Genomic DNA, 10,294 nt, shown 5'->3' with positions numbered 1-10,294 from the left:
ACAGAGCTGAACACCTCTGGAAGATGTTTTGAGACTGCATATCCTCTACTGTATGTGAATAAAACCTCTAAAAATAAGCCTACAAATGCTGATTCTGTTCTTAATGGTAGTCTAGCAATTTCCCTGGTAGGCAAAAAAATATCTATACATACACATAAAAACATCTATGTTTTCCTAGGAACCATGTGTGAAAGAGTCTATTTGCACCATAGCGTGTGTATATCCTAAATAGCTGCAGATAGCGGTGCACTTATACACCAAATGTAGATTTAGTGTAGATAAAGACTTGCTGTGAGTATGTGAACACCTGCCAGCTGTAATAAATATTGACAGTTGTTGTTTCACCTTGTCTGGCTCGCCTGTTCTTTCTGAAATGCCATGCACCACCTGAGCTTCTGCTGTAGTTCATCATCCTGCTCCTAACCTGAAATTCCTGCACGAAGTAGTGCTGGATCAGAGATACAGTTACAAGTGTCTTCTCCCCAGGCTTCCCAGGCTCCTACCCAACATGCAGTGAGGACAACCTTCAGAGCAACCAAACCATTCTCAACCAGGGTACCCAGAGTGCTGGGCCTTCTACCTGTTTTCTGGATGATGATGAGAAATCAGAGATGTTCAATATCAGGGCAATCAGGACTAGAGCAAGGCAGGGTGTGGGAACCCAGCAGGGGGAAGGAAAATCAACAAACCTGGAGGGTGAAGAATGACCCTTGGCAGGATACTATGATGGCAGCATGATTCAGGGAAGGGAGGTGTTAAAGACAGCTCATTAGCAAAGGCGGACAATGTGCTGATGGAAGGCATGAGCAGTGTGTAGACAAGTCTTCTGCTAAAGAAGGTTTTCAGGCAGTAGAAGAAATAATCAGAGGAAAAGTGACATGGGCAGAGAACAGAACAGGTCACAGTCTCAGGATTGCAACATAAAAACCAGTGTATGTAATATGACCAAAATGATCATCTGAAGGTCTCACAGATGTAGGTTGTTCTTTGTGACTGCGCTTTTTGTGAAGACAGGTCATACAAGGGGTGGCAGGCTGTGGCTTACAGTTTCCAGTTCTCCAGAGGCAGAGACATAATACAGACCAAAGCGATTTCTCCTCTCCCAAGTTCAGAGGGACCTTCCTCTTGTTTGTAGGGAAATCCCAGCTGCCGTTGGTACCTGTACTGTTGAAGGCACCCATCAGCACAGATGTGCAGCACAGGCACTCCAGCTGGGATCACTGTGCTGTCAGTGAGGCCATGGATGCTGTGGCAAAACGGTGCAGCTCTTCCCAGGCGAGGCTTTCCTCTGCCTGTGGCGCTCGCGTCAAACTCATCCACGTTGGCTGCAGCCTGCACCAGAGGAAATCCAGAATTTTGGAGCCAGCTCTCATGGCTGGTGCCCAGTTCTCCTCCTTTCCAGGCGGAGAGGCACCAGCGTGTCCATGGTGGGGGGGCTGGTTTCAGCAGGAGGGACGAAGGCAGACAGGGAGGCAGGAAGGCAGGGGAGGGACAGGCTGCAGGGCTGACAGCGGCGTTCACCCTGTGTAGAGCTCTTAATGCTCACATCTCATGGAGAGAAAAGTATCTCGCTTCATTCCCTGAGTCCCCTCGCTCCCAAGCAAGCTAAGGGGGAACTTGCTTTCACAGCCAAATGTTTTTTTTACTGATAACGTCAGCTGGATCCTTGTATGATTTACAGCTCCTGTCTCCTTTGCTTCCCCAGTAGCAAGGCAGCAGGCTTTTCCACCTCTTTCCAGGCTCCTCCTGCCTGACATTTTTCCTTTAATTTTGATGGTGACCCATTTAGCTTTGACAGGACTCACTTTGGTATATCCAGAAAACTTCAGTAAGGGTTGACTTAGGATACCTATTCCTTGTTAACCCTTTAAAGTCATCTAAAGTGTCTGCAACATACAATGCAACTGAGATGAAGCGTAGCTTTGAATGGAAAATATATCTGTTTATTATGAACATTGTGGCTTTGAAAAATAACAATCTTTTCTAACTTCTCACATGGTGAAAAACTGGTGGTATCAGAAGAAGTATTCTCAAACTCAAGTGGGACCTCTGCAAATAAATCTGACTTGAAAGCATGACCCAAAGACTATTTGCACAGTAAATTAGGCTCATTTGATTGTTTCATGAATTTCAGAGCTTTAAGTCTAAAAATGAGATGAGGAACTTTAATAAGCCTTTAATAAACCCTTACTTTGTGCAGCACAGCCTCAAACTTACTCATCTGAGAGAGGAAAAAACCCCAACATACCATTTCTTTCAAGACCTCTCTATTTTTATATTCTCTTTTTCATGTAGGTTTCTTTTTCAGTATAACAACCACTCTGTATTACAGGGTGTATCCAAATTCAGAGAAAAACTTCTGGCCAATTGTTTTTGAGGAACTTTCCAAGGGACTGTACTGCTCTGTTTGGGAGACTGAGAGTGCCACGTCGCTCTCTAGTTTTAAAGGCTGAGAAAACCATCATGGTTACTTTTGCATTTCTTGATGTGGTTCTGGGTGGTAACTTCCGATGGCCAGCACTGCTTTTTTCCCCTTGGCTGGAAGGACATGCCATAATTGTACTTGCTGCGTCAACGATGGATCGCTCTAAAGTGTAAAACTGGATCACAGGGACCATCTAGTGTCCTCAGCCTGCACCCGCCACAGCAGCAATGCCTTTTATCTGCATAACAAGGTTTTCAATGTTCTGCAGTCTTCTCCCTTAAATAGCTCTACTTCTGTTTCCTTTTTTTTTTTATATATTTCTTTTTTTTTCCCCTTTGGGGGTTAAAAAGCATTTCAGAGAAAGAAATCAAATGCTGCTTGAATACTATAGGTCAGCACAACCAGTTTTCAACTGTTCTGATAGATAAAATGAGAAAGGTATTTTTGAATGGTCTTTTTAGGCATTCTGCTCGAAAGAAAATGAAAGCTGTGTTTTTCAACATCTCCACAGAAAATCTGTCACTATTTTTTCAGCTAATAATTTTAAAGCAAAGTGGAAAAGATATTGAGTGTAGCAAGAATAAAAGAATTTCACTTCAGAAGGTCCAAAGTTTCCATCTTCAATAAACGTATCTTCAAGCCTGTCTGAGAGCATCCAGTGGCTGCTGTTCCCTGTGCAGCAGCCTGTGCTCCTCTCTCCACTAGATGCTTGGAGGGCAGCAGCTGAGATCTCTGGGCAGGAGGATCAGGACCTGTTGTGCCAGAGAGCTGAGTTGGAGGCCAGCAGGAGAGAAATGGACTCACCGAGAGACTTAGGAGTGGTAAAACGGAGAATTAGGATGCTCCTGGGTCATCTGAGGGATGGAAGAGAGAGAGGATTTCCAATGTGCTGGAGGAGAAATGGAGGGGAGCATAGCACGGCTGCAAGCTGGGCTCCAGCCAGGCTCACAAAAGGGAAAATGAAGGTGAAAACTGGAGCTGAGAGGCAGGGCTGAAAGTGTCAAGGCTACGATTGCCACATACCTCATCCCCACCCACACATCTGTAGCAGGAACCCTCGGCCAGGGGACAAGCATGCACTGCTGCCCTTCCCCTCCTGCACAGGGTACTGCCTTGGCACTTCCACTCGCTTTCTGCAGTCAGAAATTTGGCCCCTCAGAGGGCCCAGCTTCTTCAAAGGACAGCAGGTTTGGGGAGAATAGCTTTTCTAAGAGTATGATCAGCATTTATGGTTTGATCCCAGGCAGAAGTGCAGTAGTATCTCTCTCCATGTTTGGACACTTTTGATTATATCAAGAATTTTAAACGTAAACAGGACAGAAGGTTTTAGTAAATTGTGTTAACTTGCCAGAATCCCAGGGCTATTTCAGCCCACTCAAAAAGAAAAATAAAAGAGGCGGAGAGCCTTAAGGAAATCTAGGGCTTGACTATATCTTAGTTTGCTAATAAGAAATTTGTCAAAATTAGAGCAATGGAAGGAGGGAAGAAGGGAGGGAAGAAAGAAACATACTACCCACAAGTCTGAATAATGGGGATTCTGCTGCTCAGCATTTAATCTGGGTGGGGGGGTTCTGCAACAAGAAGCCTTCGCATGATCACAACAGTTTATGAAAGTGTTTTGATTCATCAGATGGTTCAGCTTGACAAAAAATGGAAGGAAGAACTAGCAAAATATCTGAAAAAGGAGAAAAAAATCATTCAGTACTTCAAAACTAAATGTATTTCAAACTGTACATCAAAATTTCCTCATTTGAAAGGAATTTTTAAATGTCCAAAACCTAAATAAAACATTTGATCTCATGTCAATCCAAACATTTGTCCAAATTAAAAGGAATCCTATGCAGTGCTTTCATCTTACACATCTATAATTGTACCTCAGCTTCTGAGACTAAATGTAGGCCCTGCTCATGTGTTGATTCTTTGAAAGAATGAAAGTCTGGACATGTCCTACTGACCCACACCTAATGAGAAGGACTAAGCAGGAAGAAATCTGTGATTTACGCTAAAAGAGTCTCTAATCCATAGACCAGGGTAGTAAGGCGTAACCTTTATTCTGTACGGGATGAAACAAACAGTACATGGAATAGTCTTATTCTTGCAAGAGTATTTAAAAACAGGAGGTTTTTTGGAATTGAACTTTTCTGAACCTTTACCATGCCAGTACATGCTCTTAAACTGGGAAACGTACTCTGATTAATTGCTATCAAGAGACAGCTTTAATTTCAAGTCAAAATGATTGCGTTCCATAATCATCTTTGTAGCAGGGTAATAGATTGTATTAAACTTAGCAGTAAATACATTAAGATATGATATAGTCTTACTGTGGACAGTGTTGATGTCTCCACTACAGGCATCTAATGAGCCACAAATTATGTTCTTTAATTGCAGCACAAAAATGAATGACACCCCATTAGTGTTGTGTGGGCTAGCAGAAAAACTTGAGAATTATTTTATAAAATGTTGGAAAACTTAGAAGAACTTCAGTAAACTATTTTTCCTTAGAATGAACAACAAATTTATTTGGAGTGTAATTTTCAATTCTTCAAAATTATTTCTCTGATAAAGTATTTTGATTCAAGTTACTTTCTTCTTAAAGTTACTTTATTTCCTCTCTTACACGTTTAGGTTTTGCTGTTCTTGGCAATGATAGGTCAAGTACCGTTGGTCTTGAGCTGGTGTGCTTCAGTGACATTATAATGAATAGATGTGACTAGGTTCTGCTCACTTTGTAAGTTCTGCCCATGCCCTCCCATTTCCAACACCACAATAACTCTGTCTCCACATCCTTCGCAAGAAGCAAAGTAGTTCTCAATGTATACAGGGCTAGCCAGGATATGCTGACTGGCCCTCCTGGTGTTACTGCCTCCATGAAGGCACTAATTTGAGTATTCTCCGTCCAAATTCTTTTCCTGGTGTTTTCAGGAACTGTCTCTCTAAGATAGCCGCTGCTCCATCAGATCTAGCTGAAATTAGTTACCAGTTCAGAATTTATTTGGGTTAGAGGGAGACATGCAGAAAAAGCAATTGCATAAGATCATAGTTTAATGGAAATAAGTCTACCATACAATATTGGTTATGGGTAAGGATAAGCACACTGCAGACATTCAAGTGCTCTGGCATTCAGTGTTGATCTCTAGATCCCATGATCACTTTTGTCCAGTGTCAATCTGTTCTTTCCCTAAAAGGGAGATCTTCTCTCTCCGCCTCCTCCTTCCCTCTGCTGGCGCTAGCCCTCATGTGGCTCACATGGACAAGATCAGGGATGTGAAAGCTGAAAACTAGCTAGTGGTTTGCTGAGCTAGCTGCCCAGATATCTCTAATTAGCCTGAGTTTATTGTAAAAGAGCTGTTTGCCCTTTAGCGGCCTTGCTCTGCCAGACTAAGTATCTCTAATTCTCTAGTAAGATGGCAGAAGGGGAAGCTCTGGGCACTGGGTGACCGTGAAGTTCAGAGCCCCATTCATGTCTGACCATTATAACACTTTTTTATAAAAATCTCTGAAGTCTGTGTTGCAGGAGGAAGGAAGGGGAGTGTGTGCCTTGAGAAGAGGTGGGAAGCTCTGCTAAGAGGGGTTGAACACAGCTCCCTCCACCTGTGTGCAGTTTTGTTGCAATCTTGCCTTTTGAGCTGCGAACACGTGCTTGTGATGTGCCCCTGAGGGCTATTGCAGCTGCCTTCTTTAGCCTCCAACAATGGCCACCACGGATGAGATGAGGCCTTTTTATTAACACAATAATAATACACAGAAGTTTGTCCTCCAGAACTGCTGTCCCTGCACTTTCCAAGGCAGCAAACTCACAAAGATTTGAAGCATCTGGGCTAGTAGGTACTCGCTCACAGAGTGCTCACTTTCTCTCTGAGTGTCATCAGATATTAACGGATCTGAAGTCCATATTGCTGTGGTTTAAAATACACAAGTTCCCTACTAGCACAGCTGCTGTTGGGATGTATGTACTGATAAGGCTGCTTTTTAAAAACAAATTCAATGTTTTGCAGCTGTGACTGCTTCTGGCTTAATGTACCTTCAAAGGCAACCAGTCTGTTTGTCCAGCTTCAAGAGGAAAAAACTATCACACACAGAGAAAGACCTCTATTAATGTTCAGTTTTCTGCTTTTTCTCATAAAGGTAGTAATTTTCCTCCTTTTCATCATGTAAAATTATGATAATTGAGAATGATTTTCCTTTGTATACGAGGAGTATTAACAAAAGTAAAGTACGAAGCACCAATCTCAAGTAATGGGCTAGTGAAAATCATAGAGATATAAATAAGGAATTTATTATGGCAGAAATCATAGTCTGGAATATTTTTCTGTTTATCTCCAGGCATGAATAATTTGGTACAAATCACTGGAGCTGTTCCAGATTTTAACTCATGTAATAAAGAGCTAGATGTCATCCAGCACCATGACAGAAACATACAGTTACAAATATTTGCAGTAATGAAAAATATAGGTTACTTTTTCATTGCAAAAATATGTAGCCTTCCTGTGTGACTAGTGAGAATTCTTTGCAAAACAAGGATAGTGCTACACTTTAAGCCTTTTATGGACAAATCAGTAGTGATAATTGTTTAATAAAGAAATCAAAACTAATCTATTTAAGATAATACAACTTCAATTCTTTACTTCAGTCTTTACTTCATATAAACATCATATACATGAACAAAAAAGGCATGGAAATGTGTGATACACAAAATAGCATTCTTGCAGTAACATCAAACTGTTCATATTTAATAAGTTAGGAAAAATTAAGTCATTAGTGAACTAGATAAATAATGCATCATTTGTTGAAAATGAAGAAATCCTACATGGGTTTATGTGTAAGAGATCAAAAGCCTAGCACTACTATGATTTCTTCATTCTGTTGCAACTGTAAAATCAGAGGTTTGGCTAAGGAAGGATGTAATTTAAGGAAAACGTGGGTGATACTCTACTAGTTTTAGAGCTTAAATGTCAGAGAAAAATGCATTTTGTGAAAGAAAAGACTGACTGTAAGCACCTCTGAAGTTACAACCAACATTTCAGCCTTTTCACAAACCATGTAACTTGTGAAACGAAGAATAACTTCAAATTCTACAAATTTAACTCTCCTGGCAAATACAATGATTCTTACCTTTGATTACCTTCCCAGTCTTAGATGGTTACTTGAAGAATTCCCCTTCCTGACATGCAAAGATGTACAGAAAATGTACTTGCACAGCTTCACTGTTTTTAACCCTGCTGTATTGCTAACAGCAAAATGCTATCAGAGACCGTGTAGTTATCAGAAACACCACACGGTGTCTGTAGTGCAAAAGAAAAGAAGTCATATGAAATATAGCTTGAAATTTTTTAAGAGAGGATTTTCTTGGAAACTTGACCATGCATGCACAGTGGGAATGAAGGAGGAAGCATACCGATTGCAAGTAATGAAAGTAATGCATTTGCTGCTTTCTGATAGCATCATAGAATCATAGAATGGTTTAGGATGGAAAGGACCTTAAAGACCATCTAGTTCCAACCTCCCTGCCATCAGCAGGGACACCCTCTGCTAGACCACGTTGCTCAGAGCTCCATCCAACCTGTCCTGGAACACTTCCAGGGGTGGGGGATCCACACCTTCTCTGGGCAACCTGCTCCAGTGCTTCACCACCCTCACAGTAAAGAATTTCTTCTGACTATCTAACCTAGATCCACCCTCTTTCAGCTTGAAGCCATTACCCCTTGTCCTGTCACTACATGGCCTTGTAAAAAGTCCCTCTCCAGATTTCTTGTAGGTCCCCTTTAGGTACTGGAAGGCTGCTAGAAGGTCTTCTTGGAGCTGATTCCTCTCCAGGCTGAGCAACCCCAACCCTCCCAGCTTGTCTTCATAGGAGAGCTGCTCCAGCCCTCTGGTCATCTTCATGGCCCTCCTCTGGGCTCACTCCAACAGGTCCATGTCTTTCTTACATTGGGGGCTGCAAAGTTGAATTCAGAACTCCTGGTGGGGTCTCGTGAGAGTGGAGGAGAGGGGGACACTCACCTCCCTCAGCCTGCTGGTCATGTATCTTTTGTTACAGCTTAGGATACAGATGTCTTTCTGGGCAGCAAGCACATATTGCTGGGTCATGTTGAGCTTCTCATGAACCAACACTCCCAAGTCTTTCTTCTCAGGGCTGCTCTCAATCCATTTTCTGCCCAGCCTGTATTTGTGCTTGGGATTGCCCTGACCCAGATGCAGGACCTTGAACTGAGCCTTTTTGAACTTCATGACATTCACACATGCCCGCCTCTCAAACCTCTCAAGGTCCCTCTGGATGGCATCCCTTTCCTCCAGTGGGTTGACAACACCACACAGCTTGATGTCAGTGGCAAACTTGCTGAGGGTGCACTCAGTCCCACTGTCCACGTTGCTGACAAAGATGTTAAATAATACCAGTCCCAATACTGACCGCTGTGGAACGTCACTTGTCACTGTTGTTGACTGCAACTCTTTTAGTGCAACCACCCAGCCAATTCTTTATCTGCCAAGTGGTTCATCTGTCAAAGCCACGTATCTCCAGTTTAGAGACAAGTATGTTGTGCAGGACAGCGTCAAATACTTTGCACAGCTCCAGGTAGATGACATCTGTTGCTCTTCCCTTGTCCACCAATGCTGTAATCCCATCATAGAAGGCCACCAAATTTGTCAGGCATGATTTCCCCTTAGTGCACTATGTTTCCTTATTTTCCATGTGACATAGCATCATTTTCAGGAGTATCTGATCCATGATCTTGTTGGGCACAGAAGTGAGACTGATGGGCCTGTAGCTCCCTCAGGTCATCCTTTTTTCCCCTTTTTGAAAACAGGGGTTATATTTCCCCTTTTCAAGTCAGTGGGAACACCACCAGCCTGCCATGACTTCACAAATATGATAGATAGTGGCTTAGCCACTTCATCTGCCAGTTCCCTCAGGACCCACGGATGCTTCTCATCAGGTCCCATGGACTTGTGCACCTTCAGGTTTCTTAGATGTTCTTCTCCAAGTCTTCTCCTACAGTGGATTGTTCTTCATTCTCCAGTCCCTGCCTTTCCCTTCTGTCACTTGGGTGGTGTGTCTGAAGCACTTGCCCATGAAGACTGAGGCAAAAAAGTCATTGAGTACCTCAGCCTTCTCCATATCCCAGGTAATCAGGTCTTCCGTTTCCTTCTGGAGAGGACCCACATTTTACCTAGTCTTACTTCTATCACCAATGTACAAATAGAAGCTTTTCTTGTTGCCCTTGATGTTCCTGGCCAGATTTAATTCTACCAGGTCTTTAGCTTTCCTAAACTAATTTCTGGCTGCTTGGACAATTTCCCTGTATTCCTCCCAGGCTGCCTGTCCTTGCTTCCATCCTCTGTAGCCTTCCTTTTTCTGTTTGGGTTTCTTCAGGAGCTCCTTGTTCATCCATGCAGGCCTCCTGATATAACAGGTACGTAACAGGAAAGAGTCAGGGCTGAGAGCTTTGAAGCATGGAAAGATAGGGCTGGGAGGGATCTCAAAAGGTCACCTGGTTCTGCAGCTGTCTCTCTGTCATTCCTGACAAGTGTTTGAGAAAAACACAAGTGATGAGACAAGGAGACATAGAAATAAGATTTCCCTACCTCTTCAAACAATCTCTTCCAGGGCTTCATATCCAGCACTGTATTTTTTAATTTTTCAATTTTTAAACTCAGTCTTTCTTGCTCAATGTCCTGTCACTATGGACTTAGAGACGCATTTTTTCCCTTACTCTTCCACTATACTCCTGTAAATTTTGTCCAGTTGGTCCACATGTTCCTTGAAGTGCTCTAGACTGAACTCATCCCTTTGATGGAGGCTTTATCATCTCTGAGCAGAGCAGAGGGACTGACTTACATGCTTTGCTAGCTCTGCTTGTATTATTCATC

Source organism: Falco rusticolus, chromosome 4 (assembly GCF_015220075.1).
Source record: "Falco rusticolus isolate bFalRus1 chromosome 4, bFalRus1.pri, whole genome shotgun sequence".
NCBI classification, from domain to species: Eukaryota; Metazoa; Chordata; class Aves; order Falconiformes; family Falconidae; genus Falco; species Falco rusticolus.
This window is presented reverse-complemented; position numbering follows the sequence as displayed.